The sequence below is a fragment of the Triticum urartu genome, chromosome 3 (genome assembly GCF_003073215.2).
Source record: "Triticum urartu cultivar G1812 chromosome 3, Tu2.1, whole genome shotgun sequence".
NCBI lineage: Eukaryota > Viridiplantae > Streptophyta > Magnoliopsida > Poales > Poaceae > Triticum > Triticum urartu.
In genome coordinates, this window is record NC_053024.1 from 743524556 (window position 1) to 743543794 (window position 19239).

A 19239-nucleotide genomic window follows, 5' to 3' on the forward strand; every position below is an offset into this window, starting at 1 on the left:
TTAAGATGGTGGTAGATATTGGTAAGTTAAGTTAATTATTGACCATGCAACTAAAATGTAGAAAAAGGCGGCTTGGACTAGCAACATGTTGGCAACATAAATGTACATACTAGTGCGTCATTCGCCGAGATGTTTTCCAAGATTATCCACATCCAACAGAAACTGGTAAAATGCCGCCCACGACGAGCCCCCTTCTTGCAGGGCCGCCACGTCATCTTCCCTGCGAGCAGCCACCCGGGCCCTGAGTTGCCTCCCTTCCTCGCCCTCAATCACCAGCCGCACCTTGGCCTCCACATCGTCTGCTTTGACAAAACCTGTCATGTATCCCTCCATCTCCAGAGCGACGCCTATGTCCTCTGTCATAGACAACTTGTTCATCTTCTGCTACGCTAGGATGAGATGGGTGAGCACTGCTACGCAGACGATAGCATGCAGATGATTTTGGGACGACAAGCCAATCAAGCCGTCCATGTATAGCAACAAAAGGTATCACATCCCTTGATGGACCATCGTCTGACGGTCGTGCATACTATTCGTCGTGTGTACATCAATTCCAAGATGGGTGGGCGTCTCATCCTCCTGGCCACAAAGGCTGCACATGTCATCATGAGGTATTCCATGGACAGCCAGGTTATTTCCTGTGAGGATACACCCTGTAGCCAAAGCCACATGAAAAATTTGAACCTGGCTTCCACCTTTATTACCCACATCTTATCAAACTGAAATGGAGAGACAAAGCCAAGGAACTGACATTGGTACACAGAGGACGCGGAGTAGGACTTGGAGCTGTTCCAGACCCAGGAGATGGAGTCAGAAGCTAGTGGATCCAGGGTTACCTATTGCACCGAGTCCAGAGGTCAGCAAACTGTCGGAGTTGCGTAATCCCGGAAATCAAATGGAGGCCCAGCATTCATTTGTTGTTGGAGACTGCATCATGGACAGAGACGTTTTGCGGGAGCAGAGCTCAAAGACATCCGGAGCAAGGAGCCGCGGCACATTTCCATCGAGCCAACGATCTGTTTGGAGCTTTTCCACGAAATAGCTCCCCCAGCGAGGGTGAATACGTATCCTCACGTGGATTTTCTATCATCTCCGTCCCTCGTAAAATCTGCGTCTGAATACCCTTTTATCTCTAGGGAATCACTTCTCCTGTATATTAGCATGTAGTCCTTCATGCCTTGCGCATAACGCGATGCTTTCTTTACCACCTTCTAGTGCTCTATGCCTGGAATCTCTTGATATCTACCGAGTACCCCAGTTATAAAAGCTAAGCCAGGGCGAGTGCACACTTGTGCATACTGTAAGCTGCCAACAGTCGAAGCATATGGTACTGCTTTCATTTGATCGATCTCGTACTGGTTCTTGGGACATTGGAATTTCCCAAAACTATCGCCCTTGACTATAGGAGCAGGTGTGGCTTTACTCGCATGCATATTATACTTTTTAAGAACCTTTTCTACATATGCTTTCAGCAATAGTCCTAAAACTCCATTGTTCCTATCTCGGTGAATTTATATGCCCAAAACATATGATGCTTCACCAAGATCTGTTATGTCAAAATTTGAGGATAAGAACTTCTTTGTTTCTTGTAGTAGACTAACATCACTGCTAGCAAGCAGGATATCATCCACATACAAGATTAGAAAAATATATCTCCCATTTTTAAACTTTGCATAAATACAGTTATCCTCAATATTTTCCTTAAATCCAAAACTTTTAATCGTTTGATTAATCTTTAAATACCACTGCCTAGAGGCTTGCTGTAATCCATAAATGGATTTCTTCAGGTGGCATCCCATATTTTCCTTGCCTTCCATGGTAAAACGCTTGGGTTGTTTCATGTAGACATTTTCTTTCAAATCCCCGTTGAGAAATGACGTCTTTACATCCATTTGATGTAACTCTAAATCAAAATGAGCAACTAATGCCATTATGATTCTGAAGGATTCCTTACATGAGACTGGAGAAAATATCTCATTGTAATCTATCCCTTCTCTTTCTGTAAATCCTTTTGCCACAAGTCTTGCTTTATACTTTTCTACATTCCCTTTGGAGCCATACTTAGGTTTGTAGAACCATTTGCAGCCTATTGTTTTGGCTCTTTTAGGAATTTTCTCTAAGCCCCAAACATCTTTGGAACTCATAGATTTCATCTCGTCTTCCATTGCCTTCATCCACTTCGATGAATGAGGGCTTCTCATGGCTTCTTCATATGAGGTGGGATCTTTTTCTGTATGAACTATTCCATGTTATAAACTTTATAATCAGTAGAAATAGCTAACGTTTTGTGTCTTGTAAACCTTCTAAGGGCCTCAGTTTCTGGCACATTCTGTGCCTCAACTTCTAGCACTTCTTCTATAATTTGCTGCTACACCTCCCTTTCATGCTCAACAACGGGTTCAGTCGGCTCCTGATGGACAGATTCTGGGTCTGCCCCCATAGTTGTCATGGGTGGAGTTGCAACTGGTAGCGAGAAAAATGGCTCCTGAATCATCGGATTAGGTGCATGCACCCTCTTATCCTCAAAATCAATTTTCTGAGCTACCAAGCTCCCCCTCATCATTTCGTCCTTTAAGAAGACTGCGTGTCTTGTTTCTACAAACTTTGTATATCTGTCTGGATAGTAGAAACGAAAACTCTTTGATCTGTCTAGATAGCCAATGAAGTGGCAACTCACTGTTTTGGGATCTAACTTTGCAATGTTTGGATTAAACATTTTGGCCTCAGTAGGGCACCCCCACACCTTGAAGTGTTGTAGGGAGGGCACTCTTCTCGTCAATAGCTCGTACGGTGTTTTGGGCACCAACTTTCTTGGTACTCTGTTGAGAATGTGAATAGCGTTTTTAAGCGGCTCCATCCATAATCCCAATGGCAAGGTGGAGTAACTCATCATGCTGCACACCATATCCATAAGTGTACGGTTGCGCCTTTCAGCTACTCCATTTTGCTGAGGCTTGCCCGGCATTGAATACTTGGCTACTATGCCAGTCTCCTGCAAGAACTTTGCAAAAGGTCCAGGGACTTGGCCATATGGAGTGTGCCGACCGTAGTACTCTCCCCCATGGTCGGATCTTATTATCTTTATTATTTTATCATGCTGATTTTCAACTTCAGCTTTGAATATTTTAAATTTATCCAAGGCTTCAGATCTTTCTTTGATTGGATAAATATATCCATAGCGAGAGTAGTCATCTGTAAATGTTATGAACGAGTCATATCCATCCACACTTTTCACCGGAAATGGTCCACAAATGTCAGTGTGAATGATTTCTAGTGTGCCTGTGCTATGGATTGCACCTTTTTTTGTTGTTTTATATACTTTCCTTTAATGCAATCTACGCATTGTTCTAAGTCTGAGAATTCTAACGGAGGAAGAATTTCACTTTTGACTAATCTTTCTGTTCTCCCCTTGGAAATATGGCCCAAGCGACAGTGCCGTAATTTCCATGAGTCGAATGTTCTCTTTCTTTTATTTTGTTCTTTATTCGACGCAGAAACATGTTCTTTCACATTGTATACAGAATAAACTTTTTCACAAAGTTATAACAAATAAAGCTCACTGTGTAGTAAAGCATCACCCACATAAGCATTTTTTAACCATATGGCACACTTGCCATGTCCAAAATAACATTCATAATTATCTTTGTCCAAACAAGAAACACTAATTAAGTTTCTATGACATGATGGAACAAATAAAACATCTCTAAGTAGAAGATTGAATCCATCAGCTAACTCCAATGAGATATCACCAACAACTTCAACTTCTGCTTCAACTCCGTTTTCCACTTCAATGCGTCTTTCGCTTCTTTGCGTAGTCCGCGTCGAATGGAATCCCTGTAAAGAATTTGCAACATGAACAGTTGCTCCTGAGTCAATCCACCAAGTGGATTTTGAAAACTGTGTATACACGGATTCATTTACAAAGGAAACTATATTTTTACCTCTTTTTGCCATGATTGACTTCAGCCAATCAGGGCAGTCTTTCTTGTAATGCCTGGTCTTCTTACAGTGGAGACAAGTGTCTTTGTCCACTGGGAAAGGCTATTGGTGGCGTTGATGCTGATAGGGAGCTTTTCCTTGTGGCTTTGAAGGGGAACTTTTGCTGTTTTGATTGTAAGTCTTTTTCTTGTGATCCTTCACATAGTTGAGTGAACCACCATGTGAGGCTTTGAGTCTGTCCTCTTCTTGGACACACATTGCTATTGTCTTTTCATTGTCCCATGTGCCAGGTGACATATTGTAGTTTACAACAAAAGTTTCAATCACCTTTGCCAGTGAAGCCATGACCAGGTGGACCAGGAGCTTCTGTTTGATCTCTAGATCCGCATCCATGGGCTTGAGCTTTGCTGCCATATTGCTCATTGTCGGTGTCAAAACCGGCGGATATCGGGTAGGGGGTCCCGAACTGTGTGTCTAAGGGTGATGGTAATAGGAGACGAGGGACACGATGTTTACCCAGGTTTGGACCCTCTCTATGGAGGTAACACCCTACTTCCTGCTTGATTGATCTTGATGAATATGAGTATTACAAGAGTTGATCTACCACGAGATTGTAATGGCTAAAACCCTAGAAGTATATTCTGTATGACTATGATGATGATTGTATATGTTGCCTCTACGGACTAAGCCCTCCGGTTTATAGACACCGGAGGGATCTAGGGTTACATAAGTTCGGTTACACAGACATGAATCTTCATATCATGGATGCCAAGCTTGCCTTCCACGCCAAGGAGAGTCCCATCCGGACACAGGTAGAGTCTTCGATCCTTGTATCTTCACAGCCCATCAGTCCGGCCCATGGCTAACAGGCCGGACGCCCGAGGACCCCTTAGTCCAGGACTCCCTCAGTAGCCCCCGAACTAGACTTCAATGACAAGGTGTCCGGCGCGCAGATTGACTTCGGCATTGCAAGGTGGGTTCCTCCTCCGATGACTTCAAAGTGATATATTCGGCCATCCATTTAATGTCGCACCCCTCGGCTTCTGTGTATCAACAACTTAAGCCTCCACGTGTCAAGAGAATGCAAGAGGTCAGGGTAGTTTTACACTTAACACCCCGGCCACGCGAGGAAGAGCATCTATTTAAAGAGATTGGATCTCAGATCCATTCGGCATCACACGGAAAAATCCTTAGAGATAGCTAGGAGAGACCACTCCAACATGGCTAGCGCTCCCAGCTCCTCCTCCCGTCCCTGCGGCTCAAAAAAAGCGAGTGGGAGAGGTGCTCCGTTCCCCATAATCAGCTGGAGAAGCTAGAAACGCAGGGATTTCTTCCTCCTGCGGATTTGGTCCCTGTTAGAGCAGGGTTGACCTTCTTCAATGGCAAGGCCCAGGCGGAGAATTTCCCCAATCCATCTGAGGGAGAACGAGTGTGTTTCGTCCCCTACCTGCTAAGAGGCATCGGGTTTCCAATTCATCCGTTCCTCAGAGGGCTTCTGGAGTACTATGGCCTCCAACTGCACAACTTCACTCCGGCCTCCATCCTGCATATCGTGGGTTATGTCGCCTTTGCGAGCTATTCTTGGGTTGTGAGGCCCATTTTGAATTCTAGAGAAAGCTATTCTGTCTCTTCCCGCACAACCACGAGGGATCAATATTCGAAGTGGGCGGATCCGAAATATGGCGCATCGCCGAGACCCGATACCTATCCGGCACACCGAAGAAGGCATCCGAAGAGTGGCCTTCCGAATGGTTCTACATCGAGCACGTCGCACTCCCAGACCCAGTTCGGAGGGGTCTTCCCGAGTTCACAAGCGTTCCTTTGAAGAAATGACACAGCTGGCGCCCTCGGAGCCTCGAGGAGGAAGACAGTGCGGATGTTCGTCAACTCATGAGCAAGACAAGGACACTCGCTCAGTCCGGATTATCAATAGTCGAAGCAATACCGACCTCCGTAGTACAGGTAGTTCAGCCACTCCAATACAGAGGGCTTCCCATGTGGCACAACAATGGGGACGATAATGCCTCCCGCTGCAGCAAGAAGGGTCCGAACACCCCCGCCGCTCTGGTCAAAATATTGGCCTAACTTTTCAAAGGGGAGGAAGAGGAATTTCTGCGTATGAAGCGTAGAGATGGATTTTCCATGTACAGTCCTCCTAGCTGGGTAAGTCCCAACTCCTCTGCTCTACGCACTCCACTCCCCGAGCTATTTTCAATGAAAATTAATCCGTCCATTTATGACAGCACCGTTGAAAGATTTCCGAAGGGCTTCACAACCCCGCCCCGCAGCCCGAGGGCCACAATCGGGACCTTGACCCTGGATTCGAAGAGGATCCGGATATATTCGTGGTGCTCGAGGACGGGGTGAGGGAGTCCTAGATTAGGGGGTATCCCGATAGCCATACTATACGTTTGGCCGGACTCCTGGACTATGAAGATACAAGATTGAAGACTTCGTCCCATGTCCGGAAGGGACTTTCCTTGGCGTGGAAGGCAAGCTTGGCGATACGGATATGTAGATCTCCTACCATTGTAACCGACTCTGTGTAACCCTAGCCCTCTCCGATGTCTATATAAACCGGAGGTTTTTAGTCCGTAGGACGAACAACAATCATACCATAGGCTAGCTTCTAGGGTTTAGCCTCTCTGATCTTGTGGTAGATCTACTCTTGTACTACCCATATCATCAATATTAATCAAGCAGGACGTAGGGTTTTACCTCCATCAAGAGGGCCCGAACCTGGGTAAAACATCGTGTCCCCAGCCTCCTGTTACCATCCGGCCTAGACGCACAGTTCGGGACCCCCTACCCGAGATCCGCCGGTTTTGACACCGACATTGGTGCTTTCATTGAGAGTTCATCTGTGTCGTCACTTTTAGGCCCGATGGCTTCTCTGATCATCAACAGCGATGCGATCCAGGGTGAGACTTTTCTCCCCGGACAGATCTTCGTCTTCGCTTGGTCATCTGGAGCAGATCGAAAGCTACGCCCCTGGCCATCAGGTCAGATTTGGAAGTTTGAACTACACGGCCGACATCCGCGGAGACTTGATCTTCGACGGATTCGAGCCACAGCCGAGCGCGCCGCACTGTCACGATGGGCATGATTTAGCTCTGCCGCCGAACAGCGCCCTGGAGGCCGCACCTGTGTCCACTCCATCTTGGGGCTGATCACACCAACCGAGGATGGGTGGTTAGACACCACCTCGGGGGCTATGATCTCTACAGTGATCGAGTCGAACACCAGCCCTATTCTCTGCGAAGCCCGTGACTCCAAGGAGACGGACTCCTCTCTAGACTCCGAGCCCTCTGCGCCCCGACCGGTCGAACCTGATTGGGCAACGATCATGGAGTTCACCGCCGCGGACATCTTTCAGCACTAGCCCTTCGGCGATATTCTGAATTCATTAAAGTCTCTCTCTTTATCAGGAGAGCCCTGGCCGGACTATGGTCAGCAAGCTTGGGATGCGGATGATGAAATTTCAAAGCCCACCCACCACCCACTTCGTAGCCACTGTCGATGATTTAACCGACATGCTCGACTTCGACTCCGAAGACATCGATGGTATGGACGCCGATGCAGGAGATGATCAAGAACCAGCGCTTATAGGGCACTGGAAAGCCACCTCGTCGTATGATATATACATGGTGGACATCCCAAAAGAAGGCAATGGCGATGGAACAACGGAGGATGACCCCTCTAAGAAGCAGCCTAAGCGCCGGCGTCATCGGCGCCGCTCTAAATCCCGCCAAAACAAAAACGGTGATTCCGGCACGGGAGATAATAACACCCCGGACAGTGCCGAAGACAACCACCTCCTGCAAGATTCAGCACAGGAGGATAGAGAAGCCAGCCCTCATGAGAGAGCGGTAGACAGAGAGGTCGAGGACGATAATTATATGCCTCCCTCCGAAGACGAGGCAAGCCTCGACGACGACGAATTTGTCGTGCCAGAGGATCCCGTCGAACAAGAGCGTTTCAAATGCAGGCTTATGGCCACGGCAAGCAGCCTCAAGAAAAAACAGCAACAGCTTAGAGCTGATCTAGATTTGCTAGCCAACAGATGGACTGAAGTCCTTGCGGCCGAAGAGTATGAACTCGAACGCCCCTCCAAGAGCTACCCAAAGCGCAGGTTGCTACCCCAATTAGAGGAGGAAGCACCTAAACCTACATCACCAGTGCATGATGCGGCCGACTGGCCACCCCGTGGCCGCGACAGAGAGGCCTCTCGGCCCTCCACTCAAGCCGCACCCCGATGCCGCTCAAAAAATACCAAAGCATGGGAAAATGCGCCAAACCTGCGAGACATATTGGAGGACAAGGCAAGAAAAACAAGATCGATCTATGGATCACGTGGGCGCCCCATGGCACGAGACGATACTCGTCACACCGGATACAGTAAATCCGGCCGGCCCGAACACACTAGACAAAGCTCGTTTGAGCTGCATCGTGATATAGCCCAATACAGAGGCGCCACACACCCACTATGCTTCACAGATGAAGTAATGGATCATCAAATCCCCGAGGGTTTCAAACCCATGAACATCGAATCATACGATGGCACAACAGATCCTGTGGTATGGATCGAGGACTATCTCCTTCATATCCACATGGCCCGCAGTGGTGACCTACACGCCATCAAATACCTCCCACTCAAGCTTAATGGACCAGCTCGGCATTGGCTTAATAGCTTGCCAGCAGAATTAATTGTTTGTTGGGAGGACCTGGAAGCCGCATTCCGCGAAAATTTCCAGGGCACTTATGTGCGACCACCAGACGCCGATGACCTAAGCCACATAATTCAGCAGCCAGAGGAATTGGCCAGACAATTCTGGACACGGTTCCTAACCAAGAAAAATCAAATCATCGACTGTCCGGACGCAGAGGCCCTAGCAGCCTTCAAGCATAACATCCGCGACGTGTGGCTTGCACGGCACCTAGGACAGGAAAAGCCGAAATCCATGGCAGCCCTCACGACACTTATGACCCGCTTTTGCGCAAGAGAAGACAGCTGGCTAGCTCGCAGCAATAACATGACCAAGAGCCCTGGTAATTCGGATACCAAGGACAGCAGTGGCAGGTCGCGTCGCAACAAGCAAAAGCGCCGCATTAACGGCGACAATGCGGAGGATACGGCAGTTAATGCCGGATTCAAAGGCTCTAAACCCGGTCAGCGGAAAAAGCCATTCAAAAGAAATACTCCGGGCCCGTCCAGTTTGGACCGAATACTCGACCGCTCATGCCCGATACATGGCACCCCCGAAAAACCGGCCAATCACACCAACAGGGATTGTTGGGTGTTCAAGCAGGCAGGCAAGTTAAATGCCGAAAGTAGAGACAAGGGGCTGCATAGCGATGACGAGAAGGAGCCCCGGCCACCGAACAACAGCGGACAGAAAGGTTTTCCCCCACAAGTGTGGACGGTGAACATGATATATGCAACCCACGTCCCCAAGAGGGAGCGGAAGCGTGCGCTAAGGGACGTATACGCGATGGAGCCAGTCGCCCCAAAGTTCAACCCATGGTCTTCCTGCCCGATCTCTTTTGATTGAAGGGACCACCCCACTAGCATCCGTCATGGCGGATTCGCCGCATTGGTTCTAGACCCAATTATTGACGGATTTCACCTCACTAGAGTCCTTATGGACGGCGGCAGCAGCCTAAACCTGCTTTACCAGGATACAGTGCGAAAAATGGGCATCGATCCCTCGAGGATTAAACCTACTAGAATGACCTTTAAAGGCGTCATACCAGGTGTAGAGGCCAACTGTACAGGCTCAGTTACACTTGAAGTGGTCTTCGGATCTCCGGATAATTTCCGAAGCGAGGAGTTAATCTTCGACATAGTCCCGTTCCGCAGTGGCTATCACACACTGCTCGGGCGAACCGCATTTGCCAAGTTCAATGCGGTGCCGCACTACGCATACCTCAAGCTCAAGATGCCAGGCCCTCGAGGAGTCATCACAGTCAATGGAAACACCGAACGCTCTCTCCGAACGGAGGAGAATATGGCGGCTATCACAGCGGAAGTACAAAGCAACCTCTCAAGGCAACTCTCCAGTCTGGCCATTAAACGTCTGGACACCGTCAAGCGCGCCCGGAGTAACCTACAACAAGACCGCCTGGCACGTTCCGAGGAAGCATAGCAATGCGGCCCCAACCCCAGCCCTCGCGAACTTGCAAAACCAGTGTTGCACGTACATAACTACACTCTAGAAATACCATGGGCACAGGGGGAAGGGGCACCATCACAGCACGCCCGAAACGCGGCTTAAACCGCACGAGGGGCTGCCGATTTCTTAAATTTTCTCTTATTTTCAGGATTCCATTCTTTGGAAGGCTTGTCCGGCAGTACAATTGCCGCACAAACGATACAACCAGGGAAGCAGAAAGCTACGCCGCACTACGGAACTCTAAGGTGGTCTCTATAACGAGCAGTATACTTGTTTCGCATAACATTCCGCAGCTCGCCCATGGAAAGGACATATTTGATAGTCCCATCTTTTGCTTATTGCACTATTTGTATCGTTCTTCTTTGATCGCAGCTTTTTTAAGTAAACAACGCATAGCTTCCGTCTATTATTGCATTACCTTTTTTACGAATATATGTTCATTAATGACATGTTGCACCCGTACACTTTGGTACGGCCAATACGCCAGGGGCTTAAGTACCGCACAATACGGTGTGAGAAGTCCGAACACTTTCACAAGTGCGGCACCCCGAACTTATAGCATTATATGCATAGGCTCCGAATCATGTCTTGGGTTAATAGTTGGGTTTGCCCGGCTCCTATGTTTTGGTACCTTACGTTCCGTTATATCGGCTAAGGTAGCACTAGGAGAACTACTGCAATTGTGCCCCAGTTGAGCTGGGCTAAACACCTCAGTAGAGAAAGCTAAAACTGACCGTCATGATGAGGCGAGAGCTGGTCGCTGTTCGAGAGGTTTTCGAGTCCCTAAAGACTTATGCCGCTTAGATCGAGGAGTCGGCTTTGTCCGGCCTAGGCGTGGATAGCACCCCGAACTCGGTCTTCCAAACACTAGGGGCTTCGCCGAAATTTAAAATTATAGAATTCTATGGCTAAGTGAGAGTGTTCAAGCATTATAGTCCGATTGCCTTGTTCCTTGTGTTGAGCGCCTCCCTCGAAGGACCCAAGAATGGGAAAAAGAGCGCTCATGTTTATCCCGAACACCCCAGCACTCGTGCCATGGGGGCAGAAGCCGATGACTCGCCATCTCTCAAATTTGATAAACGACCGCACAGAAGGTAATATTTTAAATTCAAAAAGCATTGCTTAGCGCACATGAACAAGTTTTCAGCGCACAGGAAAAAACAAACGAGTTTACTGAAAAATTACATTCATTTAACATTCATCCGCCACAAGGTGGGCACCCTTCAGAACGCCCTCATAATACATCTCGGGCTTGCGATGCTCCTTGCCCGGCGGTGGCCTGTCCTTCACAAGCTTCTCAGCATCCAGCTTGCCCCAGTACACCTTCGCACTGGCAAGCGCCCTACGGGCACCCTCGATGCATATGGAGCGCTTGATTACTTCGAGCCTTGGACAGGCCTCCACCAGCCACCTCACCATCCCGAAGTAGCTCCCAGGCATGGCCTCTCCAGGCCACAGCCGGACTATGAGGCCCTTCATGGCCTGTTCGGCCACCTTATGGAGCTCGACCAGCTATTTCAGCTGGTCGCTTAAGGGCACCGGGTGTTCGGCCTCAGCATACTGAGACCAGAACACCTTCTCCGCCGAGCTTCACTCCTCGGCTCGGTAGAAGGCGGCGGCATCCGACACGCTACGGGGCAAGTCTACGAATGCCCCTGGAGAGCTCCGAATTCGGGTAAGTAACAAGTAATTCACTTTTACGTGCTTGCTTTGCATAAAGAATGCCTTACCCGCCGCTATCTTTTTTATTGCCTCAACCTCCTAGAGGGCCTTCTGGGCTTCGGCCTTGGCAGACTTGGCATCTTCAATGGCCGCCGCGAGCTCAGACTCTCGCGTCTTCGAGTCAAGCTCCAAACTCTCATGTTTTTTCATGAGAGCCTGGAGCTCTTGCCACACCTCGCCAATCTGCTTCTCCCGCTCGGTGCGCTCCATGGCCGCCCTATTCTCGGCCTCGGACAGCGCTTGCTTAAGGTTCACCAGCTCTGTTGTGGCCCCTAAAATAGCCGCGTTAATCCTGTCACTTTTTGCAATTGCACCTTTCACATATTTCAATAAGGTATTTCTTATCTTCCTTATCCTCGAGCTGCTGCTTGGCCAGGCCGAGCTCTTGCTCGGACCGCTCGAGGTTCTGCTTCAGCGTGCCCACCTCCGCTGTCAGTGCGGCGGATGCTAGCAGCGAAGCCTGCATACGCATATCGACTTACTTTTGTTAGACTCCTGCGAATTAGATCCTCTATTCGGCTTTTCTTTCCGAACGCCGAACAGAGTATCAGGGGCTACTGTCTATGCGGTAGTATTTTTACATATTCCTTACTTACCTCAAAGCCTGTTAGAAGGCTGGCACAGGCGTCAGTCAGTCCGCTCTTGGCGGACTAAACCTTTTGGATCACCGCACTCATCATAGTGCGGTGCCCCTCGTCGATGGAGGCGCCGTTAAGCGTCTCCAGCAAATTGTCCGGTGCCTCTGGTTGGACGGAGGTCACCGACTCGGTAGGCTTGCTCCTCTTGGAAGGAGGCTGCCTACCGGAGTCCGGAACTATTGAAGGTTCCGGCGCGGTGTCCGGCTCAAGGCCGGACTTGGAGCCCTTGGGGGTTCTATCCCCTTTACGCCTGGAGTCCGGGAGGTTGCCTTGCAGCGCCTCCAGGACCACCTCCTCCTGGCTTGGAAAATGTTGGGACGCCACCTCAGCGCCGTCCGTAGGATGGGGGGAGGAAGCCGTCGGAAGTGAATTCACATCCGACGAATCCAGGGAGCCGCTCGACGACTCGTCGAGCCCGGCCTTGGGCGGACTGCACAATCATGTTCGACGTAAGGGAAAGCTATACAATGGGGGAATACAATGAATCACTCCGGTATCCGGATACTTATGATTTCGTCAGGCGCTTGGCCCTGTGCGGCCACTCCTCTTCGCCGTCGTCGATGTTGGTGGAGAAGTCCGGAGGAGGGGTCTTCCCCCTCTTGGACCCTTCGGCCTCCCCGGTTGGGGCGGCCTTCCTTTTCTTCCCTCCCCCCGCTGGGGGGGAGAGGTCTCTTCTTACTCCTCCTCGTCTTCTTGGGAGGAGTGCGCCTTGGAGTCGTCGGATGATGAATCCGACACCTCCTGGCGCCGGGCACTCTTTCGAGTCCCCGTGGCCTTCTTCTTGGCCTTCTTCTCCGGCACAACATAGGGTGCCGGAACCAGCAGCTTCGCCAAGCGAGCGTCCGCTGGGCCTTCAGGCAAAGGAGCCGGACAGTTGATCTGTCCGGACGTCTCCTGCCAATCCTGTCAAAGGTAAGGGGGCTTAGATCCCGTATGGAGTCAAACTATGAAAAACTAATACCCTGCAAAGGTGAAAACAGCTTACCGCACAAGCGTGACGCTGCGTGTTGAATCCGCGATCCTCGATAGCAGATGCGGGGGCCTCGGTGCCCTTGAAAAGAACCTTCCAGGTATCTTCGTACGTCGTGTCGAAGAGCCTACTCAGAGTTCGGTGCCGCGCCGGGTCGAACTCCCACAGGTTGAAAGCCCATTGTTGACACGGGAGGATCCGGTGGATGAGCATAACCTGTACTATGTTGACAAGTTTGAGCTTCCTGTCCACCAGGGTTTGGACGCATGTTTGGAGTCCGGTCAGCTCTCCTTTTTTACCTCACGACAGGCCCGTCTCTTTCCAGGAGGCGAGCCGCGTAGGTGGTCCGGATCGGAACTTGGGGGCTGCGACCCATTCAGGGTCGCGCGGCTCGGTGATGTAAAACCACCCTGACTGCCACCCCTTTAGGGATTCCATGAAGGAGCTCTTGAACCATAGGACGTTGGGCATCTTGCCCACCATGGCGCCTCCGCACTCCGCTTGGGTGCCGCGCACCACCTTCGGCTTGACATTGAAAGTCTTGAGCCATAGACCGAAATGGGGGCGGATGCGGAAGAAAGCCTCGCACACGACGATAAATGCCGAGATGTTGAGGACAAAGTTTGGGGCCAGATCGTGGAAATCCAGGCCATAGTAGAACATGAGCCCCCGGACAAATGGGTGGAGAGGGAAGCCCAGTCCGCGAAGGAAATGGGGGAGGAACACCACCCTCTCATGGGGCCTAGGGGTGGGGATGAGCTGCCCCTCTTCGGGAAGCCGGTGCGCAATGTCGTTAGACAAGTATCCGGCCTTCCTCGGTCTTTTGATGTGTCCTTCCGTGACGGAGGAGACCATCCACTTGCCTCCCGCTCCAGACATGGCTGGAGAAGGTTGAGGTGGGGTGTGCGGACTTGGGCGCTGGAGCTCGAGTGCGCGGAAATGGATAGGTAAAGGAGGAAGAAGGCGTGGATGAAAAGGTGGATTCTTATCCCCTTATATGGGCGGACGCGACTATGCGCCCCCACCAGCCTGGTAAAACTCGCTTATCTCCCAAGCGCCGTAGTCAATGGCGTGGTTGGGTTACCCACACCCGTATTGATGAGAATCCCGGAATAAGGGGACACGATCTCTGCTTTAACAAGACGTGCCAAGGAAACTGCCTCGCTAAACGCGCTGAGGTGGGACAGTAAAATGATTCAAATAAAGACTTGGCCGTGGTGTGATGTCACGCTATGGAATATGTCAGCAGATTAGATTTGTGTAAATATTATTCTCTCTATGGCAATATGTGGAAACTTATTTTGCAGAGTCGGACACTACCTTTGTGTTCAAAATCTCCTATGAAGTACTTGGAGGAGGAACCCGCCTTGCAATGCCGAAGACAATCTGCGCGCCGGACTCGTCGTCATTGAAGCCTGGTTCAGGGGCTACTGAGGGAGTCCTGGATTAGGGGGTGTCCGGATAGCCGGACTATACCTTCGGCCGGGCTCCTGGACTATGAAGATACAAGATTGAAGACTTCGTCCCGTGTCCGGAAGGGACTTTCCTTGGCGTGGAAGGCAAGCTTGGCGATACGGATATGTAGATCTCCTACCATTGTAACCGACTCTGTGTAACCCTAGCCCTCTCCGGTGTCTATATAAACCGAGGGGTTTTAGTCCGTAGGACGAACAACAATCATACCATAGGCTAGCTTCTAGGGTTTAGCCTCTCTGATCTCGTGGTAGATCTACTCTTGTACTATGCAGATCATCAATACTAATCAAGCAGGACGTAGGGTTTTACCTCCATCAAGAGGGCCCGAACCTGGGTAAAACATCGTGTCCCCTGCCTCCTGTTACCATCCGGCCTAGACGCACAGTTCGGGACCCCCTACCCGAGATCCGTTGGTTTTGACACCGACACGGGGTGTTTTACCAGGCGAGCTACGACGGCACGGAAGTGGCCATCATCGCCGATTACCCTGGTCTTCTCCCTGCTTCACACATAAGTAATCAGGAGACATCTCATCCGGAAGAGTTCTCGCATTCTGCCTCACCCACCACACCGTCCTGTGCTCAAAAGGGGAGGCGTTCGGCACGCCGTTCCGCCCCAGGGGCATCTCCAAAGACAAAACGGCTCCCGCGTCGAACAAGCCTTCGAAGAGGAAGGCAAACGAAGATACGACCGAGCCTTCATTGAAGAGGTATGTATTTGCAAATACGTCATTCGGCAGTGTCATCCAATTGTGACTTCTATGTTTGTCCTATATCAGGAAAAGAGTGTGCCGGACTGTGTCCGGGGGTCCGGCCGGTCGTACTCCCCCAGCCAGGATCTAAACCCTGCCGTAAAAACGTGGGCTGAAACAGGGGCGACACCGGATTTTCCTCCAGCCGAGGATTCGGATGATGTATCCGTCACCAACTCGGAAGTGGAGAGCGCCATGAATCATCGGTGCCAAAGGGCCGTTTTATGAGACCCCAGCTTTTCAAAAGAGGCGTTTAATGCCTACAGCTCGGCTGATGCGTACATTGAGTTGCTCGAGGCGGGCTTAACAGAGCCACTACTCAACATTTAAAAGATGTACAAGTAATTTTACTTTGTCCGAATATGATAACCATATGCCAGTAGCCCCCGAGACTTGAAGCAGTTGGTACAAGTGATTTAAGGATCATTGTATAACCAGGTTCTTACGAAGAAGAATGGCCTGCTAGCCCAAGAGCTAGAAAAGTGTCAGACATAGCTAACAACTGTTACCACTGAACTGGAAAATTCCAAGAAGGCGTCCTCTGGTAATATTTCCCTCCATCGAGAAACAATAATTATGTACCAGCTTGTGTCAATACTGTTGCTTATCTCCTAACAGGATTGTCAGATCAGTAGGAGGAAAAATTGAAAGCCACTCAAGAGGGCGAGAAGGGAGGTGAAAAGACTACAGGCCGCAGGTGATCCTGTTCTGACCCGAGTCACAGATGAGAAAAAGAAGCTGCAGGATGCCCAGACCTAGCTGGGCGAAGAACTGAAGGATGTACGGGCCTAGCTGGCTGATTCCATGAAGGGAAATAAGAGGCTGCGAGGCGGCATATTCAGTATGTGGTCGAACTTACCTTCGAATAATTCGGAGATAACAAGGACTGACATAATTATGTCTGCAAGTATGTTGACCCGTCATCCCGAAGAGGAGATGTTCGGATTCTCGGGCGATCTGCTACAAGAGCTGTCGCACATGCATGAGCAGGCTCGGCAGGCGATGCCAAGCGTTGCCAAGGCCTTGTGGCCATCTGCCTCCCCTCCAGGAAAGATGGACGAGCTCCTAGAGCTCTTCAAGGGGGCGCGACGGCGCTTTCGATTGTGAAAAATATCAGCCAACCGAGAAGGTGCACGAGAGGCCTGGGCCATGTTGAAAACACGGTACACCAAGCTTGATCCGAATCATATGGCTCGGGTCGGACCTCTAGGGTCAGATGGGAAAGAAGTTCCCGTTAAGTTGGTATATGACCAAGTAAAAGTAGCCGCCAAGTATTCCTAGCAGGATTGTAAGTTAGATAGCCTGCTGGACGGTATAGAGGAGGAAATTTTTGAGTCCAAGTGACTATGTATTTTCCTTCTAGCTGAATTGTAAAACGATTGTCATGGCATACCTTTTCGCTTCGACCTCTGGGCCTGAAAGTGCAGAGTGTTTCCGAATACCAGTGCGGCCGAATAGACTGGGGTATGCTTGGAAACCAGGCGTAGGGGTCATAGTTGCTTGAACAGACAAGTTGTATCCGGCTAGTTATGTTATATTGCATTAAGATTGTAAGACACATCTTCCAGAGAGAATAGTTGTGTTAAGGATTCCTTTCCCTGGGTGTGCATGCGTTAATGTGCATGTCCGAACTGTGATTGAAAAATCGCAGTATATTTTAACTTCTGGGGGTTCACAATGGAGTAAATGTGAAAACATCTTTAATCCACGGACCGAATATTCCCTTAAGAATGCTAGCTTTCAGCTTCACCCAGTCTGAGGTACACATCCGGATGACCCGGCAGTAACAATCGCAGAGGTGCTCCCTTTATGCCCTAGCCGAACTAACGGGAACGTAGGCCATAAGCACAGGAGCCAGGCAACCCAGCTTGGCCAAAACTTAAATCATATCGATGCATATAATGGCGAAGAAAAGGTACATATGGGAAAACGCATATGTGATGAGCTTGATGCTCGGAAAATAATAATAGCAAGCTTCTGTTTAAGAAGCCCCCAGGTATAATGGATGTACATATTTCAATATGTGTGCGTCAGGGGTGCACGGTCTAACCGCACGAAAGCTTTAAGGCTAAAGAGAAAAAGCGAAAATAGAGAAAAAAATGAAGGAAACAACAAAGGGGAAGGAGACGAACAAAGAGTTCGGCGCTAGGCATAGAATCTTCGGAGTCTGGCCGCGTTCCAGGGGTTCGGCTCGAGGCGATTGTCTGACGCATCACGCAAGCGGTACGCTCCTCCAGTGAGAACTTCGTCAATGATGAAGGGACCCTCCCACTTGGGCTTTAGTTTGTCCTTTTTCTTCCCCGGCAGGCGTAGAACGAGTTCGCCAACGTTATAAGTGTTGGCCCGCACTTCTCTGCTTTGATACATGCGAGCCTGCTGTTGATAAAATGCGGAACGGGCTTTTGCAACGTCGCACACCTCCTCCAGGGCATCTAAGCTATCCTGCCGATCAAGTTCGGCCTCTCTCTCTTCGTACATGCGCACTCGAGTTGAGTCATGAATAATGTCGCAGGGTATAACTGCCTCTGCGCCATACACCATGAAGAAAGGTGTGTATCCGGTAGTGCGATTGGGCGTGGTCCGCAGCCCCCAGAGTACGAAGTCGAGCTCCTCAACCCAGTGCTTGTCTGATTCCTTCAAAGACCGCACCAGCATGGGTTTGATGCCGCTCATAATAAGACGATTGGCCCGTTCCACTTGACCATTTGTTTGCGGGTGATAGACAGAGGCGTAATTGAGCTTAATGCCCAGATTGGCGCACCAATTTTTCACCTCATCGGCTGTGAAGTTGGAGCTATTATCGGTGATGATGCTATGTGGAACACCATAACAGTGTACAACACCGGATATAAAATCTATCAATGGTCCGGCTTCAGCCATTTTAACTGGTTTGGCCTCTATCCACTTAGTGAATTTATCCACCATGACCAGTAGATATTTTTTCTTATGGCTTCCTCCTTTAAGGGGTCCGACCATATCAAGTCATGGGGATTGTTTGCAGTGCGGTGGGTGGCATATGGCTCTGGTTGGCGAAAAGCTGGCATCCGACACAAAGTTGGACAAGGTCCTGCGCGTCTGCTTGGGCCGTGGGCCAATAAAAACCTATACGGAAGGCCTTGCTAACAAGGGCCCGAGATGCGGCATGGTGGCCGCCGAGACCTGCATGAATTTCAGCCAAGAGCTGCCGCCCCTCCTCCTCGGAGATACATCTTTGAAGGACTACAGTAGAGCTTTTCTTGTAGAGCTCTCTGTTGTGAACCTTGTAGGCCTTCGAATGCCGGACTATGCGGCGGGCCTTGTTCTGATCCTCAGGGAGTTCTTTCCTATTAAGGTAGGCCAAGAAAGGTTCAGTCCTGGGGCAATTACTGCCATAATGAGATGGGCCGACGGTGTTATTTTGGTGGCCGAGCCCCCGATGATATCGGTGTGTTCGGAATCTGGGGTTGTGTTCGGGTCCGGACTGGTGTTGCCGCTCTCCCCTTGCCACACCACGGATGTCTTGAAAAGCCTTTCCAAAAAGATGTTAGGTGGGACAGGGCCGCGCTTGGCGCCGATGCGAGCAAGGACGCC

General features: G+C 50.1%; 1 pseudogene; it reads left to right on the forward strand.

Moving 5' to 3' along the window:
• The first annotated feature begins 501 nt into the window (after positions 1–501).
• Positions 502–19239, forward strand: part of LOC125547414 — a 37735-nt pseudogene continuing 18997 nt past the window's right edge.